This window comes from Zingiber officinale, chromosome 2B (genome assembly GCF_018446385.1).
Source record: "Zingiber officinale cultivar Zhangliang chromosome 2B, Zo_v1.1, whole genome shotgun sequence".
Lineage (NCBI taxonomy): Eukaryota > Viridiplantae > Streptophyta > Magnoliopsida > Zingiberales > Zingiberaceae > Zingiber > Zingiber officinale.
The window spans coordinates 118942603-118966404 of NC_055989.1; the positions used below are offsets into that span (position 1 = coordinate 118942603).

The 23802-nt window shown below is 35.2% G+C and overlaps 1 long non-coding RNA gene across 1 annotated transcript; it reads left to right on the top strand.

Annotated features, from left to right (window-relative positions):
* Positions 1-14161: 14161 nt before the first annotated feature.
* On the top strand, positions 14162-22052 carry LOC122046928. Its single transcript, XR_006130429.1, has 2 exons — positions 14162-15228; positions 21786-22052. It is a non-coding gene; the product is annotated as an uncharacterized LOC122046928 (long non-coding RNA).
* Positions 22053-23802: the final 1750 nt, after the last annotated feature.

Below are 23802 nucleotides of genomic sequence, written 5' to 3' on the forward strand. Positions count from 1 at the left end.
AATAGGAAAGTTTTTACCAAAATTAAAATCAACCTTTTAATCTACAAATAAGGAAAGAGATTTAGCTCTTCTCTTAATCTTTTGTAGAATCTTATAAAAGGAAAGATTTAAATTCTTTAACTCTCTTTTAAATCATGTTATCCACATAAGAAAAAAAATTTAAAATTAAAATTTCTTTTTATTTTAATAGGGCCGGCCACCTAAGCTTGAGTTCAAGCTAGGGCCGGCCACATGAATTCACCCATGAACCAAACCATGGTCGGCCCTAGCTTGGTCTCCAAGCTAGCTTGGCCGGCCCCTATAGGATGGGTAAGAAGGTGGGTATGTGGTGGGTATAAATCTCTATATACAAGAGGCTACGATAGGGACCGAGAGGAGGAATTGGTTTTGGTCTCCCGATGAAATTAAGCATCCCGTATTCGCCCCGAACACACAACTTAACTTCATCAATAATAATTCATTCCACTAAAGAATTATTATTGAACTACCGCACCAATCCCAAATTACATTTTTGGGCTCCTTCTTATTATGAGTGTGTTAGTCTCCCTGTGTTTAAGATGTCGAATGTCCACTAATTAAGTGAGTTACTGACAACTCATTTAATTAATATCTTAGTCCAAGAGTAGTACCACTCAACCTCATCGTCATGTCGGACTAAGTCCACCTGCAGGGTTTAACATGACAATCCTTATGAGCTCATCTTGGGGACATTCTCAACCTAGATTACTAGGACACAGTTTCCTTTTATAATCAATAACACACACTATAAGTGATATCATTTCCCAACTTATCGGGCTTATTGATTTATCGAACTAAATCTCACCCATTAATAAATTAAAGAAATAAATATCAAATATATGTGCTTGTTATTATATTGGGATTAAGAGCACACACTTCCATAATAACTGAGGTCTTTGTTCCTTTATAAAGTCAGTATAAAAGAAACGACCTCTAATGGTCCTACTCAATACACTCTAAGTGTACTAGTGTAATTATATAGTTAAGATAAACTAATACCTAATTACACTACGACCTTCCAATGGTTTGTTCCTTTCCATCTTGGTCGTGAGCTACTGTTTATAATTTATAAGGTACTGATAGCATGATCTTCTGTGTGTGACACCACACACCATGTTATCTACAATATTAATTGAACAACTACATTTAAATGTAGACATTTGACCAATGTGATTCTTATTTTTAGATAAATGTTTATACCAAAAGCTAGGCTTTTAGTATACATTCTAACAATCTCCCACTTATACTAAAAGACTAAGCTGTCATAATTGCTACCATACATCTGATTCCCAAACCTTCAACATGCTCATCAAAAGATCTTGCCTTAAGGGCTTTAGTGAAAGGATCTTCTAGGCTATCACTTGATGCAATCTAGGCAGCAACAACTTCTTCTCGTTTATACAATTTCTCGAATTGGGTGGTACTTGCGCTCTATTGCGTTTACTTGCCTTATAGACTTATGGTTTCTTCGAGTTTGCTACTGCACCACTATTATTACAATGAATTGTAATAATCTTTGGACAAACCAGAAATCATATCTAAGTCCATCTTGAGGTTATTGAGTCATTTAGCTTTTATGGCTACCTCAGAGGCTTGCCATATACTCAGCTTCTATGGTGGAGTCCAGAAAAATACCTATGCTTATCACTCTTCCATAGTTATGACTTTTCCTCCTAAAGTAAACACAAAACCCCAAGGTTGACTTACTATTGTCCCTATCTGATTGAAAGTCAAAAATTCGTGCAACCCACAGGGACCGAATTAACTGCCTTGTAAGCTAGCATATAATCTCTAGTGCCTCTATGGTACTTTAATATATGTTTAACTGCAGTCCAATGTCCTTGTCTAGGGTTACTTTGATATCTGTTAACTATGCCCTTGGCAAAACAGATTTCTGATCTCGTGTATAGCATACATTAGGTTGTCTAACTTTCGAAGCATAAAGAACTGCCTACATGTCCTCAATCTCTTTTGATGTCATCGGAGACATCTCTTTAGATAAAGACACTCCATGCTTAAAAGATAGAAAACCTTTCTTGGTGTTTTGCATGCTAAAACGAGCTTGTTATATAAAGCTTGAGATAAGCACAACATTCTTTTCTTGCGAACCTTGTTCCCAAGAATATGTGCTTATTTTCCTAAGTCCTTTATAACGAATTGCTTGGACAACCATACCCTTACTTCCGATAACACCTTGATATTGTTTCCAACTATCAAAAATGTAATCTACGTATAGTACAAGAAATACCACCACGTTTCCATCACACCTTTTGTATACACAAGACTTATCTGGTTACTAAATAAATCCATAGGTCTGGATAACTTTGATAAACCGGATATTCCAAGACCTTTGAAGCTTTGTCTCAGTCCATAGACTGATTGAGCTTGCACACAAGATGCTCTTAGCCCTTTGCAATGAACCCTTCTGGTTGCTTTATATGGATGCTTTCTTCAAGACTTCTATTAAGGAATGCTGTCTTGACATCCACTTGCCAAATAGATAAAAGAATCCAGATAGATTTAAGCATGGCTACCAATGAAAAAGTTTCCTTTTTTATCAAGCCTTGCTTTGAAAGTTTCTACCTTCCTGTCTATCCCTCTTTTCCTATTATAGACCTTTTTATACCCAAAGGCTTTTACACCATTTGGTGGTTCTACAAGCTTCCAGATTTTATTAGAATACATATATTCTAATTCTGTTATTCATTACTCTTTGCCAAGATGTTGCATCTTTATCTTGGAGTGCTTCGTCATATGTCCGGAGATCAGGTTCATGTCCTCCAGGGATCGAGTCCAAAAACTCTCCCAAAACATAAATCTTTTTAGGTTGCCTAACAACACTCCCACTACGACGAGGCACTTTCTGTAATTGTGTATCATTTGTGATACGTGTTGCAGTTTCTTGTGATATTTCATCTTGTACAGTTGGTACTAGGTTAGACATGTCCTTTATTATTTCCTTAAGAACAAATTTACTTATGGGCACGTGATTTATAACATAGTCCTTTTCTAAAAATCGGTCATTGATACTAACAATGACCTTCTGATTTTTAAGACTATAATCCTACTTTCATTTCTCTAGGATATCCCACAAACAAGTGAATTCCTGTCCAACTTATCATTATCTCTCTTCAGCATATGTGCTGGACTACCCGAATCCGAATATGCTTCAAAATAGGCTTACGCTTATTCAGCAATTCTATATGAGTAGAGAGTTCTGACTTTGGAAGGTACTATATTCACTTCCGTTTCCAGAGTATATCCTTAAAATGAATTTGGTAATAACTCATCATCAATCTACTTATTTCCATAAGAGTCTTATACCTTCCTTTTTCTACACCATTCTGTTGGGGTGTACCAGGTGCAGTTAGTTGGGATTGAATTCCTACTTCTGATAAGTGACTCCTAAATTCTTCCAAGAGGTACTTGCCACTATGATCTCACCGTAGTATCTTGATACTTTTATTTTGACGTTTCTCCGCATCAGCCTTGTACTCTTTGAACTAATCAAAGCACTTAGTCTTGCGGCACATTAAGTAAATGTATTTGTATCTTGAATAGTTGTCTATAAAATAGATGAAATATCCGATACTACCTCTTGTCTGGATAGTCATAGGATCACACAAATCAGAATGAAACAATTCCAACATATCTTTGGCTCCATAACCCTTAGACTTAAAAGCTTCTTGGTTATTTTTCCTTCCAAGTAAGACTCGCAGGTTGGAAAGATTTCCACTACCAATGAACCCAAAAGTTCATCAGCTACCAATGAATCCTACTCAAGTTAATATAACCTAGCCTTAGATGCCAAAGATATAATTGGTTCATTTCCGAAGGTTGCTTTCTCTTAAAGTTAGAAGATGTGTTATAATTTCCATTTATTGCATCGTGGGAGTTATTGGATTATAAATTGTCAACCAACATACCAGAATAGATAACTTCTCTATTTTTCTTGATAACAGCTTTGTTATCAAAATAGACACAATATCTATTCTATAATAGTTTAGAAACTGAAATCAGGTTCTTTCTAAACTTAGTACGTAAAGATAATTTCTAATAATCCATATTTTATTCCTATTAAAGGATAAACATCTCCCACTGCAATAGCTGCCACTTTTACAGCAGTGCCCATGTGGACGGTGTTTTTATTTTCATTTAGTTGTCGGGTTTCCTGGAACCCTGCAATGAATTGCGAACATGATTAATGGCATATGTATCTACACTCCAGGTTCTGGTAGATAACACCACTAAACATGTTTCAACTAATGAATACACCTATATTGTTCTTTAGTTCTAAAAAGACAGACTACCTTAATGTCCAAGTCCTATTTCCAATTTTTACAATCGGGACTACTAAGTCTTTTCTATAGTATAACAGCTAGGGAATTGACAAACATTTTAAATCCTAAGAATCACAAAAATATTTGGTCAAGATCAATTCCTTAAAATCCCTATGAATTTTGTATGCCACGATAGTGTGGACATATACAAAATCAAAGAAGAGATTTTATCCATTAATTTTATTATCTCGTCAACTTTACTTTATGACGAATAAAATTAATAGTTGATCTTTCTTTGATCAAATATTTGGTCAAAACTTTTGAATTTAAAATAACATTGATTCCTCAAACAATATTATTTAAATTCTCCAACACCTCAAACACCGTGAATTTTGCATGCCACGATAGTGTGGACGTATACAAAATTAAACATTTGTAAGAGGAGGGGTTTACCCATTAATTATCTTGTCAATAAATCTTTATGACAAATAAAATTACCTCAAACACCGTGAATTTTGTATGCCACGATAGTGTGGATGTATACAAAATCAAACATTTGTAAGAGGGGTTTTTAATTTTATTATCTTGTCAACTTATTTATTTGACAAATCAATAGTTGGTTTTCTTCGGTCACACAAATAATAGCAGTGACTCCGATGGGGAGGATACTATTAGACGTGCCTAAGTGTATACCATTACTTGACATTAAGTCTGTTAATAAGATTGTGTCCCTTCCGATGGGGAAGATCACACGCTCTTAATTAACTTCCTATAGTCATCCAAAATGGAAGTTTAAGCTAGTGATCCGTAAACAAGCTCATCCGATATGGAGGAAGGCACTCAGAGCCAACGCGTAGGCTTGTTGCATCACTTATAAACCAGTAATGGAGACCGTGGAATTTATTTAAAAATAAATCCCTCTCCCACTTAGTTATTTAAAGTGAGGAATTTTGACTATGCTAGCCTACTTAGCATGCATACTAACAAACACACACAACACAGCATAAAAAGCAATAAATAGAAAAACTAATTTTCAACTATTATGGCTTTTATCTATTGCTGTCCTCCGTGTGTCGCCAACACTAGCTGCTGTCATCTTTGGCCACCGCCACCGGGTCTAGTTGTCGCATCCATCTTTCTCCTTGTTCCGCTGCGCCGCTGATCCTCAAAAGGTTCCACGCCTTGCAAGATTCGATCCGCGACATAAATAGAATTTTACATTTTTCGATCCTATATTTCTCGAAGGAATGTACATGTAAACTAGATCGAACATAAAATAAAATTTACATCCATCGATCCTATATTCCATAAAAGAAATGTACATGTAACTAGATAAAAAAATAAAATTCTAATAAAACTAAATACAGCTCCTGCTGTATTTTATAATACAATCATGCACACACAAAAAAATGCCCTTGACATGTCCAAGGGTCCAATCACACACATAATAACTATAAGCATAATAGTTGGATCCTACATCCACAAAGTTAGCACATCCTACTATTAACCTGCCTAAATTATGTATGACATGTGCATAATTAAACTAATACCAAATACACAGAGGCAAAACCCTAACTCTGATACCAATTGTTGGTTGCTACTCGGAAAACCTAATGGTTCCACTGTACAAAAATTTTGTACAAAGGTCTGAACCTTTTCCTAGCTACCATGTGTTCTTTTAAATTAAACTTGGATCGCCTGCGGAACTTAACACGTTTGATCCAAAGTTTAATCTATTTGTTCTTTTAGGTTTAGACTCGGATCTCCTGCGGAACTTAACACGTTCGATCCAAATCACCTAGGTTATTAATTTCATTAAATATTAATTTCCAAAATTGGCTTCCAGTACTGACGTGGCGAGGCACATGGCCTTCTTGGATATGGGAACAACCACCACCGACTAGACAAAGCCTTTTAAGGAAAGTTAATATTTAATTTCCTTAAATAACTTTAGGTCAACCGAAAAGAACAATCAAATCACAAGGAAAAGAAAAAAAATAAAAGAACACAACATCGAAAACAAATTCAAAATACTAGAATCGCATGCCTCTTGTATTTGATATTATTTCCAAAAATAACTAGTATGATGCGGAAAGGAAAAATACTAGTTATACCTTTTAGAAAGACCTCTTGATCTTCTACCATATTCCTCTTCTAACCTCGGACGTTGTGTGGGCAACGATCTTCCGAGATGAGAACCACCAAGCACCTTCTTCTTCCTTACGAGTTTCGATCATCAAAACTTCTCCTAGGATGAAGAGGTTCGGCCACCACCACCAAGCTCCAAGGGATACTAGAAACAAAACTTTCTTTCTCTCCTTCTTCTTCTTCTTCTCTAAACTTGATCCGGCCACCATATGAATCTCCACAAGAAGGATGAGGTTCGGCCATCAAAGAGAAGAGAGGAGGAGAGGATGGCCGGCCACACCAAGGAAGAAAAAGAGGGAGAAAATAGAATAGAGTTGTTCGCCATGAAGCCTTCTCTACCCCCTCTTTTATAATTCTTGGTCTTGGCAAATAAGGAAAATTTAATAAAAACTTCCTTAATTCTTTTGCCATTGAAAAGGAAAATTTATTTAATTAAAAACAATTTTTCTTTTCAATTTACAATGGCCGGCCACACCATAAAATTTCCAAGCAAATAAAATTTTAAACACAAATTAAAACTTCCTTATTTGCTTCCGGAAATTTATAAAAAATTTCTCCAATAATTTTTCCCTTCATGATTGGTTAATAAAAAGGAAATTCTATAAATTAAAATCTTTCTTTTAACATGTGGATAAAAAGAAAGTTATCTCTAAAAATTAAAATCTCTTTTAATCTACAAATAAGGAAAGATATTAAATCTTTTCTTAATCTTTTGTAGAAACTAATAAAAGAGAATTTTTAATTTTTAAATTTTCTTTTAAATAATAAACATGATTAATAGGAAAGTTTTTACCAAAATTAAAATCAACCTTTTAATCTACAAATAAGGAAAGAGATTTAGCTCTTCTCTTAATCTTTTGTAGAATCTTATAAAAGGAAAGATTTAAATTTTTAAACTATCTTTTAAATCATGTTATCCACATAAGAAAAAAAATTTAAAATTAAAATTCCTTTTTATTTTAATAGGGTCGGCCACCTAAGCTTGAGTTCAAGCTAGGGCTGGCCACATGAATTCACCCATGAACCAAACCATGGTCGACCCTAGCTTGGTCTCCAAGCTAGCTTGGGCGGCCCCTATAGGATGGGTAAGAAGGTGGGTATGTGGTGGGTATAAATCTCTATATACAAGAGGCTACGATAGGGATCGAGAGGAGGAATTGGTTTTAGTCTCCCGATGAAATTAAGCATCCCGTGTTCGCCCCGAACACACAACTTAACTTCATCAATAATAATTCATTCCACTAAAGAATTATTATTAAACTACCGCACCAATCCCAAATTACATTTTTGGGCTCCTTCTTATTATGAGTGTGTTAGTCTCCCTGTGTTTAAGATGTCGAATGTTCACTAATTAAGTGAGTTACTGACAACTCATTTAATTAATATCTTAGTCCAAGAATAGTACCACTCAACCTCATCGTCATGTCGGACTAAGTCCACCTGCAGGGTTTAACATGACAATCCTTATGAGCTCATCTTGGGGACATTCTCAACCTAGATTACTAGGACACAGTTTCCTTTTCTAATCAATAACACACACTATAAGTGATATCATTTCCCAACTTATCGGGCTTATTGATTTATCGAACTAAATCTCACCCATTGATAAATTAAAGAAATAAATATCAAATATATGTGCTTATTATTATATTGGGATTAAGAGCACACACTTCCATAATAACTGAGGTCTTTGTTCCTTTATAAAGTCAGTATAAAAGAAACGACCTCTAATGGTCCTACTCAATACACTCTAAGTGTACTAGTGTAATTATATAGTTAAGATAAACTAATACCTAATTACACTACGACCTTCCAATGGTTTGTTCCTTTCCATCTTGGTCGTGATCTACTGTTTATAATTTATAAGGTACTGATAACATGATCTTCTGTGTGTGACACCACACACCATGTTATCTACAATATTAATTGAACAACTACATTTAAATGTAGACATTTGACCAATGTGATTCTTATTTCTAGATAAATGTTTATATTAAAAGCTAGGCTTTTAGTATACATTCTAACAGATTTAGCACCTGACTACGATTTAGCACCTGATCAATTCTAAAGTCAAGTTTGTTTACCTTAATTCTACCCTTGTCTCATTAGTACAAATGACTCAACTCTCATAACTCACACTAAAATCTTACTATTCTCATCTTAACTTCACCTTTTACTCATCTCATATCAAGTTATCCCATCCCTCATATGCACACGCGTCCTTAGCTCCTCCATATGTCATCATTACATCTTCACCTATATAGTCCACCTCCATGAGCTATCATCTGTGTTGCTCTACAATCTTCTCCTATCTCTTTAAACTTCAAGCCATTAAGTCTCAACACGGTCACATCAAGTCATTGCTCTAAGTTGTTCTAATCACCTCTTTTGTGCTTCTCGTCTTCCAATCTCTTAAATGCCTCATATCATCTTTCTCTAATTTTTATGAACTTCCAAGATACTATTTATGTCAGTTTGGCCACACCAAGTCACGAGTTCTCTAAGCTCCCTGTGTGTTCTTGTAAGTACCTATATACTCAAACAAAAATATCAAAACACAAGATAATACTTAAGCCTTTTGAACAAAGATCATAACCCAAGGTAACACTAAACCCAAGATCACACCTGATCACTTAGGTCATAATTGTACCAACATTTGTGTCGATGACGCCACCTTTGATGGATTTAAACCATTATTCCCAAGTCCCACCTTCAAGGGAGATTTAGAGAAAGACGAATCTGGATGAACCTAGACCAATTGTTAACTTTATAACCATCTGCCTTACCCAATATGAGTCTATAATACCATAATTAAAATAAAGAAACATATTATTAGAAATAGTAGAAAATAATCCTCAAGTTCCTTGGTTGCTTTGTTTATTCATGCAAAAATCATTCTCAAGATAGTGACAAGTCTAATGTCCGATAAAGTTAAGAATCTAATTTGGACTCGAAGATCGACAATAGTCATGTAATTCTCAAAAAACTAATTTAAAATATATTAAAAATAGATATAAGACTTACATATGATATTTATCGGCCTAGAAAAAACTTATGATAGAGTCTTAAGAAAAATTATATAAAGAATTCAAGAAAGAAAAAAAAAGATATCAGCGTAGCATATACTAAAATAATTAAGGATATGTATGAAGATGTAATGACAAGAGTGAAAACTCTAGGCAAATTAAATGAATTATTTCCTATAAAGATAGAGTTATATCAATGATCAATTATAAGTTCTTATTATTTTACAATAATCATAGATGAATGCTTTGGATAATCTAATTAGATACATTATCGTAATGCATATTGATAGATGAAACACATGAAATAGTAAATGCTAAACATAAATCTTGGTTGAAAATACTAAAAGTAAAATGTTTTATGCTTAATAGAGTAAATATATATTATATAAAATTTAAATTTAGTAATAATAGACACTAAGACAACGATTAAATGAGAGAAAATTTTAAGTATTTAGGATTATTTTTAATAAAAGAATGGATAGATTAAGAGTGTCTTATATATAATATTAGTAAAATGGTTGCAATGGATAATGTTGGTGCAGCGGGACCGGCAAGAGGGGAGGGATGAATTGCCTGCAAAAGAAAAACTACCTTCCTCGTTCTTTCAACTCTAAAATAATAGCAACAATAATAATAAGAAAATAAAATAAAGAAAAGCAGGAAGACTCAGCGAGTTGACTTGGTTACAACCAAGAAGGTTGTTAATCCAAGGCGGTTGAAAAGCGCACTACGAATCTCCTTCACTGTAGGCGGAGAAGTCTTTTTACACACTAAGAAAGCACAAAAGTTACTAGGAATTGAGTACAGAGTTGAATGAATAATTTCCTAACTCCAAGGGCCTTTATATAACTCCTGGAAAACTTATCTCGAACCTTGAGGGTGCCTCCAACGAGGTTGAGGGTGCCTCCAGCTGAGGTGAGCGGATAAAACATTATCCGCACGCAAATGGTCGAGTTGACCCAGTTGAGGGCGCCCTCAACAATATTGAGGGCGCCTTCAATGTTGAGGGCGCCTTCAACACTATTTAAGGCGCCCTCAACACTGTTGAGGGCGCCTCCAATGGCTTCTTCATCTTTTCTTCATCTTCACGAAGGCTTCCGAAGTTCCGATTGCTTGGGTGATTTCGGCCAACCGAAATAAGGATCACCGGAATTCAATTTTCGACCTTCTCTTCGAGCAGGCTTCAGTCTCGGCTTCTCATCCCTCGAACGTCGAGCACGTTCTTCTCGTCCACCGGTCTACTCTTCCGCAACTCTTTCGTCGTTCGGATGCACTAAGCCTGTCGGCTCCCTTCCCGTGTCATCTTTCTCGCTAGCTGCGTTTTCCACTCGACTTCCTGCGCTCCTAAGCTCCTGCACACTTAGCCACAGAGATCAAATAACAAACAGGATCTAACCTAACTTGGTTTATCACATCAAAACAACCACGGGGTCCAACAATCTCCCCCTTTTTGATGTGCATCAACCCAAGTTCAAAGTTAGGGAAAAAACAGACAAGTAATTTAAAGAAATTACTAAACTAACATTTTAAGCAAAAATGTTACAATAAAAAAATTTGCAACACTAAGTAAAAAATTTTTTAAAAATATTAACTCCCCTAAAACTCCCCCTAAACTTGTACCTATCTCTCCCCATTTGATCACATAAAAAAAAAATAGGATAATAATTTTCAAGTAAAAATTTTCTTAGTAACAGTTATTCAAGTTTTAAAATAAATCAATTTAAAAGAAAATTTTTCTTAAGTTTTTGCAAACACAAATATTTTGGAAAATTAGAAAAAATTTTAAGCGAGATAATTTTCTAAGTAAAAGAAAGATTCTAACTTAGGCAATTTTTAAAAAAAAATTGAGAAAATTTCAAAAAAAAATTGTTTAAAGTATTTTCTAATTTCTATTTTCATGTTTTATCAGTAAGTTAATTAAACATTTTATTTCAATATTTTGGCTTTCAGGCAGTGGCGAGGCACTAAGCCTTCTTGGTTATTGGAGCAACAACCACTTTTTTAGACAAAGCCTCAAAAGAAATTAACAGTCAAATTTTTCTTGTTGAAAGCGTTAACTTAGAAAAATTTAAGCTAGAAAGGTTTTTGGAATCCAGTATAGGTTCCTTCCTACTGGATTAATCAAAAACTAAGGGGGTACATAACTTTTGGGAACTTTTCTAAGTTATCCTTAATGTTTTCTAATATACCAATTCAACTTTCCATAAATTCTAAGTTTTGATTTTAGAAATTTATTTAAGCATGCATCATTTTTCAATTTTTCAATTTCAATTTTCAATTTTTCATTTTCTGATTTTAGATTATCGTACATCTCAAGAGGACATATCTTTGCTAAGTCTAATTTTAACATATCATTTTCCTTTTCTAATTTAACTAAATCTTTTGTAAGCACTTTAATGAATTGAAAAGACTGCTTGGGAGTTAGGTTACGTACCTTACTTACTTCTATTTATGATGCTCCCCCTTCATCGCAGCTTTCTTCTGATGATGATCCTCCCCCTTTATCTATGCTCATCTTCGAGCTAGTTTCTTCAAAGATTTGATGGTTGGCCATCAGTGCTACTCCTGAGAATGTTTCGACTTCTGATTTCGAGGATGACAATTCATCATGTAGCCCTCAGACTCTTGCGCTTCGAGGATGTCGGCCTTTGAGACTTTTCCTTGTCCCTTTTCTTTAGTTTTAGGTAGTCATCCTTGATGTGCCCTTCCTCGTTGCAGTTGTAGCATCGGACTGTCCTTCTGTTGTGCTGATGCTTTCTCAACTGTGATCTAAATTTATTAGTCATAATAAACTTATTTAATTTTCTTACCAATAGCGCCGCTTCAGTTTCATCGATCGACGCTTCGGAGTCGGGATCGTCCATCTTGGCTTGTAGGGTAACATTAATATCTGATTTCTCTATTTGTTTCGGCTCTGCAATTCGAGACTCGTGAAGTTCGAAAGTAGAAAATAAATTTTCTAAAGTACTTACCTCAAAGTCCTTAGAGATATAGTAAGCATCTACTAAGGACGCCCACTCTGGAGTTCTTGGGAAGGCGTTGAGCGCATACCAGATAGAATCTCGGTTCGTTACCGATCCTCCGAGATTGGTCAGTTGAGTTATTAGCTCCTTTATTCTTGCTTGGAGTTGCGTTACCTTTTCGCCATTGTTCATCCGGAGATTTGTCAGCTGAGTCCGGAGGATGTCGCGCCTTGCTAATTTCGCTTCTGAGGTACCTTCGTGGAGCTCAAGGAATTTTTCCCAGAGGTCTTTAGCGAAGTCGTAGTTTCCGATCCGACTTACCTCCTGGGGCGGCAGCACGTTGAGCAGATGGAACTCTGCCTTTCCGTTGACCACGAAATCGGCTTGCTCCTTCTTCGTCCATTGGTATTCTTCTTTGTCTTTTGGAGCTGTAAAACCATATTTCATAGTTATAAGAATATCGAAATCGTCGTCTCCACGTAGCGAAGTCTCCGTTGAATTTCGAGGGATGAATACTTGTTCCGGCCATCGTCTTGATCTTTGTTGCTTCAGACGGCAGTTAGTCCTTCTAAAACGGTCTAGCTCTGATACCACTTGTTGGTGCAGCGGGACCGACAAGAGGGGAGGGGTGAATTGCCTGCAAAAGAAAAACTACCCTCCTCGTTCTTTCAACTCTAAAATAATAGCAACAATAATAATAAGAAAATAAAATAAAGAAAAGTAGGAAGACTCAGCGAGTTGACTTGGTTACAACCAAGAAAGTTATTAATCCAAGACGGTTGAAAAAGCGCACTACGAATCTCCTTCACTGTAGGCGGAGAAACTTTTTTACACACTAAGAAAGCACAGAAGTTGCTAGGAATTGAGTACAGAATTGAATGAATAATTTCCTAGCTCCAGGGATTTTTATATAGCTCCTAGAAAACTTATCTCGAGCATTGAGGGCGCCTCCAACGAGGTTGAGGGTGCCTCCAGCCGAGGTGAGCGGATAAAGCTTTATCCGCACATAAACGGTTGAGTTAACCCAGTGAAGGGCGCCCTCAACAATATTGAGGGTGCCTTCAATGTTGAGGGCGCCTCCAATAGCTTCTTCAACTTTTCTTCATCTTCACGAAGGCTTCCGAAGTTCTGATTGCTTGGGTGATTTCGGCCAACCGAAATATGGCTCATCCGAACCTAATTTCCGGCTTTCTCGTCGAGCAGGCTTCCGTCCCGGCTTCTCGTCCCTCGAACGTCGCACACGTTCTTCTCGTCCACCGGTGTACTCTTTCGCAGCTCTTTCGTCCTTCAGACGCACTGAGCCTGTCGGCTCTCTTCCTGTGCTATCCTTCTTGCTAGCTGCGTCTTCCGCTTGACTTCCTACGCTCTTAAGTTTCTGCACACTTAGGCACAGAGATCAAATAATAAACAAGACATAACCTAATTTGGTTAATCATATCAAAATAATCACATGGTCCAACAGATAAGAATCTGGATATTTTTTATGATGATAAAGTATCACTAGACTTACGAAATATTTACAAAACAACCGTGGATCCATCGAAGGCCAGATTTATGCTCCAAGTAAACTTAGAAGAATAAATTGTAAAACTAAAAAAAAAAATTACCGCGTGAAAAACTTTCACTATTTATTTTGTATGAATTATTTTTCCTTTCCGTCGTTACTCATCGTGAAATAAGATTCATATATCCATTCGTCGATTAAAATTCTGGATTAGTTCTATCCACCCAAAATTGGGTCGAACAGCTTTTCTCCCAACTCTGCCTTCAACAATGCGAGTTGCGGACGGCCTTGCCCTGCGCAGGCTGCACTGTGCTACCGGCTGCGCGACAGCCTGCCCTGCTCGACCCCGCTTTGGCGGTCGTGCAGGGCCGCCTCACACTCATCGTGAGCAACGAGCATGCAAGGCTGCCTCACGCTCGTCGCGAGCAGCGGGCGGCCCACCCTTCTCCACTCCCCGTCTCTTTAATTCATGGTCGGAATCTCCTCCTCTGAGGAGGTGGAGGGGGAGGCTCCGACGCTGCTTCTCTGTAGGCATTCCCCTCCACTTCTGAGCTCAGCTTCTCCAGCTCCATCAATTCTTCTTCTTCTTCTTCTTCTTCTTCTTCTTCTTCGAGATCTAAGCTTGAATTTCGGTAGCCAAAAACACAAGGAGCAGTTGAGAGGAAGTGCAAAGGAGGAGAAGTGGGAGTTGCGTTGCGATTGAGAGCAAAGGAGTAAGAAAGGGATTCACTTTTTTGACTTGTAAATGACTTTTGACGTGCTCTGCTCGCTCTTGATGCGCTTGTGAGGCTTGGGACGTGAACTTGCAGCAAGATGGTGATTGTCGCCTAGAAGGAGATTGGATTACTGCTAGTTACAAGTTATTTGCCCTTCTCCACCTTCGCCTACAAACCCTTAAATCCCTTCCCCATCGACAAGACCGTCCAATCCCTCTTCCAACGCCGATGCCACCCCGCACAAAGTCTCTTACCGGAAAAGGCAGGGCGAGGACGGCGGAGAAGAGAAATCTCTTCTTAAAACGGACAAGCATTATGCTAGCGGCCTCCACCCCCTCATCTTCCTCGACCGCTACCACAGGTAGCAGGAAACCCGTGGTGGTCTCCCGCTAGGCACCACATGCCAAAGCTATTGGATCACAGTCTGGAGAAAAAAAAAGGAGGAGAAGCGGAGAGCCAGAAAGGAGACGATCCGCGACTCTTCCGTATGACAATAATATCTGGGCTCTGCCGGCTTCCTGCCACCATCTACTTCAGGAGCGACACTCCTTGAATATTAATATTGGTAACCAGGTTTGCTTCTTTCCTTGCTTGCGGGTTCCCATTCTGTCTTGTTATAGCTTCAAACGTAATCAATCCTTCCGTGGTTAATCTTGGCAAAAAGTTTGTATTGGCGCATCAATGTGTTCTAATACTTATCTTCTTTCATAGATACCTGCTTTTAACTAACAATTTATATATTACTCACCTGGGAGAACTAGTTTCCTTAGCAATCCATGTATAAGAAAGAGTTCATCCTAAGGAGTTGAAGGTAGCAAGATGATAAGTAGAAACTATAATTTCGTCAGGAGTATCTTGCAAATTGCAATATGCATGGAATTGGAACTTATAATGAATCTTGATGGATAAGACATAGCACAAGTCCACTGAAATGCTTTGATTGAAATAACAAACTTCACTATGGGATATAAGTATGTCTGGTCCCACCACAAAATGAGACTCTTGGTTTCCAAATTCGTAGTTCTTGCAGTGATATCTTTCTAATTTCACCTACAAGTTCAATACTTGCTTATTTGGTAGGCTTTGATTCATACGCTACATAATGTGAAGTAGTACAACCAACCATCTAGAGTTTTTTTCTAGTTGGTGGTGAAATGCTGTCAGGCCAGTAGTTTTTGAATATTTTTCATATTGAAGTTGCTTTTCTATTTAATATCTTAGTGATCTTTTTCTGAATGAATGATATTGTGTTCACAACAAGAGTAGTGAACTGGGCACCTGCATATTGGTATCCACAGTATTCATTTAAGCAATTTTCTTGGACGGACTTGTTTTCTTGAAAGAATTTTGATTTGTATGATCTCCTCTTTAGGAGAGTAGGCTTTTAATAAATTATTCAGTTGGTAATCCGTAATATTTTGGGTCGTTAAGTAATTTTGGTTTGCAATTTAGAAAGTAAAATCGTTTTGTAGGAGTTTTAATGAGATTGGTATATTTCTCAATTTACATTGATTAGTTCCATAGTTTGTTTGTGTTAAGGTCTATAAAGAGGTATAACATTCTATTGTATGATCATCTTTTTTATTAATAAAATTCTTCTTTGTTAGTTGAATTTATTTATTTTCTATGTGAGACACTTATTCTTCATGTTGTGTCAATTTTGTCTTAAATTTCTAAGTGAGTTTAGGGTTTGTTACAACAATTTAGTAACAGAGCATCTTTATGCCACATTTTTTCTACATCAAGTGGTTTCACAGTCAAATTCATGATTCAATGTTCGATACTTTGTTTTGTCTACCCTAAACACCAAACCATCCACAACCCTATCACAAAATTCCTTCTGTTTAGTCACCTACAACCACTTCATTAATCCATTGAACCCTCTACCTCCTCATAATCCAACACCAAGCAAAAGGTTTGTGTTGGTATTGATATCACATCCTCCTGCACTATGTTTCTAGTGACCCTAGTTGTTGCCCCTCGAGAACTCACCTGGGCAATTCCTCACCAACCACCCTCCTTCAATAGACTGTTTTCCCACCTTCCACCCATCTTAGTAGGATTCAAATGATTGAACATTACGGACAATAATAAAAGAAAACGGATAGAATCATCAATGTAAGTTTTGGATTAAAAAGTTAACAATATTGGTATCATGTGTACTACGATGACGAGTAAGTTCAAAAATGTAGCTAGATGTATTTTTAGAGAGCCAAACATAAAGGGAAAACATATAAGAAGAGTTGGAGGTACAAAAGGTTATTAGTTTAAAGAATAAGATTATTTAAAGTGTATCTAAATTTGAGGCAAAAAGGTAATAAGCATGCAGAAGCTTAAACTATATATATGATTACTTTTATGATAACCTAGGAACTAAGAATGGTGAAAAATATCTCTATTGGAGTGCAAAGTTGGAGAAAGGGAATGTTAGATACTTAAAAGATGAAGATTAAAAGATTCTTATTGGTAATAATGCCATTTAGGAAACATGTAGTTTTGTTATTAACTATTCAATGTGCATTGTACAACTAATTTGGTTTTAAAGGCTAAAAATTATTGAAGATTTAGAAATCATAGATTTGTTCATGATATTACAATAGGTGAGGCTAAATAAGCTTTGAAGAAAGTAAAAGTAGCTAGAATCATTAGTATGAATGATATTCCTATTAAAGATTAGAAGAGTTAAGAGAAAAAATAGTTTTGTTAACATAATTTTATAATCTTTGAGAATTGAATGGATGACAAAAGAACAACAAAAAAGATTTTAAGTGTCTATCTATAAAAAAAATAAAAGATTTTAAATGCCTATTTATAAAAAAAAAGTAAAAAAATTTAAGTGCCTATTGATATATTATGTCGTTTTAATTGTAAAGTTATATAATTGATAAATCATACTGTAATACTTCCGGAAAAGTTATTCAATGGAGAATAAAGGATGAAAAAAAGTTATAAGGGATGATATAACCATATTATTTTAAAAATATTGGTTTCGTAAAATATCAGCTATAGATTTTATTTATTTACTAAGACAACTAAATTTGCATATACTTTTTATTGATTTAAATAAGCTTTCAGCTTATCGTGGAGCCCCTAGTCAACTATTATGGTGGCTGGATTTAAAGGAAAAAAATCTAGTAATTATGCTGCTTAAACAATATGTATGATAATGTTGTTATTTGCGTCAGAGTTAGTAGAAGTGTGGCAAATGATTTTTCTATAAATGTAGTTTTAGATCAAGAGTAAGCTCTAAGCCCCTAACGTTTTATGTTGAGTTAATACATTGAAGAACAATCTTTAATATATATATTTTTTTATCAAATGTAGCACAATATTTTGTTTTATGTAATCTAGCATAATGCTTAAGTTTTGTGTTAAAACCTAATATTCATTTTTATTTTGTTCCATCTCCGTTAAAACACTTGTTGTGCATGTGGCTACTTGCCATGTAGCATAGCTCAAGTGTTGGGTGCCTAAGTGGATACATCTTTGACCTAATAGAGCAATTTTGCTCAATTCTATTGATTATTCTATTTTTCAAATGATTTTGACCATTGGCATTAAAATATCATCAAATTAAACTTGATAATCAAGATTTAATAAATTCTTAGCATGGTGCTTGAAAATTTGATTTGAATTTGATTAACAAATGCTAATAGCAATGCAACTCGTTTCTAAGGTTTTGAGTAATTGTTGTGCCCCCTTAGGTTAAAAGAGAAGTGATATGTAATTGTTCTACGAGACCATACTTAAAACCCTAATACTTTATGGATCAAAGTGATTGTCTTTAGAAAATAGCACACGAAAGAGATTTAATATAGCATATATGAGAATATTAAGATGGATATGTGATGATATTAGAAAGTGTAAAATAAAAATTGCTAATCTTCAGGAGCTATATAACTCTAAATGATGATCGAATGAGAGAACACATTAAGATGATATGGACATATTCAAAGACGACTGATAAATCACATTATGAGGGTTAAATGTATTCGGGTGAATGTTATAAAGAGTGGAGAGAGCATTTAGAAAATATTAATCAATGTAATAACAAATTAAGTGCTAAATTGCATTAAAAAAAAAGGGCAGTCCGGTGCACGAAGCTCTCGCCATGCGGGGTACCGGGAAAGGATCCATTGTACGCAGTCTTACCTTACTTTTTGCAAGAGGTTGTTTTCAGGATTCGAACCCGTGACCTTTTGGTCACAAAATAACAACTTTATTGTTGTGCCAAGGCTCCCCTTCTAAAAGGCAGTCCGGTGCAAGAAGCTCCCGCTATGCAGGCTCCCAGGGAAGGATCCAGTATACGCAGCCTTACTCTACTTTTTGCAAGATGTTGTTTCGATTCGAACCTGTGACCTTTTGGTCACAAAGTAACAACTTTATCGTTGCGCTAAGACTCCCCTTCAAGTGCTAAATTGCATTATAAGAGTTAAATGTATTCAAATGAAAGTTTATAAAGTGGAGAGACAAAACAAAAAAAAAAAAGTGGAGGGAGCATCAAGAAAATATTAATCAATGTAATAATGAATTAGTTAATTTGAGTATTACTAATGATATTGCTTTGCATAGAGTTTAATGGAGGAATAAGGTTCATGTAGATCCTATATAGTTGAAACAAATATTGCTTGATGAGTGATGACAATGAGTTAGATATCGTGATTTAATATCGCATGAATATCTATCTTCTCTTAACTTCTCGTCTAGTGACTTGCACCTTAATGTTTTTTTTTATTTTATCTTTTCTAATAATTATGTAGATCTAAGTATTTTTTTTTTATCTTTTTACATTAGTTGTTATACATATCTCCTAACTATGCATCACATTGATAACGTGACTTATCTTAATGTTATATGATGATTATATAAGACTCTAGAAGCTTCTTTACAAGTTGAACTTGAACTTTAGAAGTTTTAAATTTTAAAATGGGGAATAATATTATAATTAGGCGTTTGATAAAAGTTGAACATGTTATATTTACCACTTTTCTATTGAAGTTGCACTAGTCACTGGAGACTTAAATTCACTTTTCCGTACAAGTTTATTTCTGAATTCTTAATTGATAACATATTTATGTGGAGTTCATTATTATGTTTCTATTTTTTAAATATATTTTTGTTCTCTTTAATTGAACTTTTCTGTAATTAGTTAAAATTATTTTTATTTAAATTTTTCTAGAAAACATTTTTTTATTTAAATTGTTCCCTTGTTATTTTTGTATGTTACTTCTCTTACAACTTTGGTAGATGACATCATAAGTTAATTGAAAAAGATCGTGAGGCAGAGAATGTAGTGTACATATTCATTAACTGTGCAATAAGAAAATTCACCAAATAAGAGAATTGCTATTGTATTAAGATTATTTTATTAAATACTACTAAAGAATTTACCATCCGTAAGCATGAACCACAAAATCATTGTCTGATTGCACATTGAATGCTGAGTTAGCTTCATTTATGCGTCGATACTTTCATCCTCTGTATGACACTAGTTTGTTTTTCTCAAATTTTCCACTTAATTTACTTGAGTTTTTTTATCTTTTCCATATGGTCTCAATTGACAAATGCAGATTTTTTTTAACATGAGTTTCCATGCACGGCTAGTGATCATTTTATTACTACATGATTGTGACCCGTGTTGTAAATGGTCGTAGGCAGTGACGGGATGGTCATTGACCGCCTATTGCCTAGGTGGTAGTGGTACCTAGACAGTGCCTAAGTGGTTAAAATTTTGTAATTATTTTTTATACATAATACTATAAATAATTATTATTCTTTATCATATTACTTTTAATAAAATATATTATTTAAAAATTTAAATTTAAATATTTAAAAATAAAAAATAAATTTTTAAAAAAATAGACATATATTAAATTAATCGGATAATTTTATTAGACTTTAATTAAGTCTATTTAAATTATCCTAATCATATGTTGGAGTTGAATAAAATTATTAACTTAAAGTTATTTAATTAAACTCTAACTTACCCCGGTTGTGTACCTATTTCGGTCGGGTGACGAGTCCAATGCGTTGTCGGGACCACGTGATGAGTTCGGATGCGTCATTGGGAACACGCGAAGTGTCCATACACGTTGCTGTGCTCGGGCAACGCGTTTGGGCACGTCACCTGGCTCGGACGACATGTGCGAGCTCGTGCAATGTGTCCGGGCCCGTCGCAGAGCTCAAGCAACGTGTCCGGGCTCATAGCCAGGCTCGGGCGAAGCGTCTAGATTGGTCATTGGCCCATGCAACGCGTCATGGTGGCAAAATGGCGATAGCAACGGCGGTTCTAGGCGTGGCAGTTACGAAAGGAGGTGAGTTACCACTTAAAGCACTGCCTCAGCAAAGGTGGTGCAGTTGATGCCCGCCTAGGCATCGGTGATGCTTAGGCGGCCGTCTCAGCTGCCATTTAGAACACTGATTCTGACTAGATAACTAAAACATTACCGGGAAGATAAAAAGGATGTTTGAGAAACATGATAGTTGAAAGTGCTATGATTTTTTTGGCATTAATTTTTCATAAGCCTTTAGGTGATAAAAAAAAAATATTATGACTGAGTTGATTTTTCCCTTCTCCTTTATGGTTCACTTTACACTTATTGCATGTGGGGTGTTTATTACAGGAATGAGATTGGGCTTTGTATGTGTTCTATATTTGTTTGTGTCAAATCAAGAGAAATAAATTTGTGACTATATTTGAGAATAAGATATGGTCCCTAAAATAATTAGGATTGAATTAATGATAATACTCCAGATGTCTTGTATATGACGACCTATCATTAAACAAAGAAATTACTTAATTAAGAAAATCATAGGTCATGCCATCATAACAATATCAATGCCTCGGTTTATTAAGGTATCTTTCTTCCGTATTTTGCATCAAATAGAGTGATTATTTATCCATGCCTATTTAACATGTGTCAGAAAATAATCGATTGTGTTATACATCTAGTTGACATGCATGTTTTCTCTCTTTTGTTATTCAATAAACACTATGATAATTGTATTTTTTTTTTTTCATATTCAGAATGGGCAATCGAATCAAAGAGATGAAGGAATTAGATCCCTTCTTTGTAATAGATGTTTTATTAAACCCTAAAATTAACTTACTGTTACATCTCTTTGCACAGGTTGGAAGAGTTTTGCTGGGTTTATTTCTCCAGTGTCTAGTTGTAGTGGCGATGTCAAAGGTAGATGTGGAGGAGATGGAAAGGTCATATGCCCTTTAGGCTTACAAAAGAAATGAGCTAGGATATTGAAGCTCTTGTGATTATCTGAGAATGATTATGTAACTCAGCTTCATTGCATTGACAAGTGAGTGTCTCTTTGTTTTGATACATATCATTGAGTCTTTTGGACATGAATAACATAAGCAATGTGATAAATTTTTTTTAATTTTTATGTGTACACTCTTTTACATATATACAACTGATCTATATGCAATATTTTGATTTGGAAAGATATAGCTGATTACTATGCGAGATCATAATTTAGTCATCTATTGGAAGCATCTTTGTGGTAAGAAATTTCATTTTGAAAGTTGAATGAACTGAATAGTAAAAATTCAATTTGTGTAGATTTTTATACTCGTAAGCTATGAATTACATGATATGTGAGATTAATCGTGATATATCCAAATGTTTTTATCAAAATATACATGCTTGCTTAGTAATTAGTATTGTCTGTTTTAGGCATCATGTTGCAAATATATCATCATTTCTTCTATTCTAAACGTTATGCTGTAAATATTTAATATTATTTATCACTTTTAAATGTCTTATGATATCGTTTTATGGGCAAAGAAGCAGGTATAGCTATTAGGTGAAATATATAAGTTTTTGATGAAATGATACTAATTTAGTGAAACATTTAAGTGATCCCACAACGTTTAATTTACATTTCACTAAACAGGTGGTATTATTCCATCATAAACTTGTATGTTTAACCTAGTAGTCCTACCCGCTTCTTTTCCCATAAATCAAATATATTTTTAAAAGTGAGAAATGATGTAAAATAGAAGTAATGATGTATATATTTGTAGCATGATATCTAGAACCGTTCAGAATTATTTATCAAGCAAACACATTTGAGCATTCCATGATTAACCTCATAGATCATGTAATCCATAATTTATAAGCATTAAAATTACACATTAAATTTTTACAGTTTGTTCTTTTAACTTTCAAAATAAAATTTCTTACCTGCAATAGATGATTAATTTATGAGATCTTATGGAGTAATTTGTTTCATCTTTCCAGCACAGAATATTGCATGTGTATCAACACAAAAATAGGAATGAATTTATCGCATTGCTTATGTTATTCATGTTCCAAATACCCATAAAGTTGTATTCAAACAAAGACATTCACTTACTAATGCCATGCAATTGGGTTACATAAACTCAATCGTATCTCAGATACTTACAAAAGAATCTCTTCAGCCTGGCTCGTTTCTTTTGTAATCCTAGAAGACATGTACTTTTATTTGAAATATTAATGGGATCAAGCTCTAGTAGAATTTCCATCCTTTCTGCAATCTTCTCTCTGGATCTGCATCAATTGATGGATACACATCAGCAATACTCGATTGTACAACATCCATCCATGACCCTAGTATTTGGGGTTGACTAATTCTAGATAGCAACCCAAATCTACTTCAAAAATGGGTTAACATCCATGTAGTTTAAATCAAATGGTTAGCACTAAGGCAATTTTTTGTTGTTATTGTTGCATCTAAAAACAAATGAAATTAACTATCCTAAACATGCCATATAGTAGTTTTAATTATTGTGGAAACTTTAATTTATGAGTTAAATGAACCAGTAATAATTGCTGGAATAGCATGAGATTGCCAACTGTTTATCTGGCTAGGAGTGTGTCCTTCAGATGGCAGTGTCGGCTAAATGTTGAAATACAGTACAAAAATCAGCCGATAAGAACAAGAGCTATTAAATACGCCAATGAAAGAAAGTAGCCGAGCAAAAAACTGCAGCGTGCTAGATATTCGTGCTTTCTTTTTAATGCCATCGTGCATGGCTCGGTACGAAAAGAAGAATTCAATCCATTTTGCTCAGGCGCTTCTACAGTAGCTTAGTCTGGAATGGTAAACACATGCAGTAGATGGGAAATCTCAAAGTTCACAGCACCT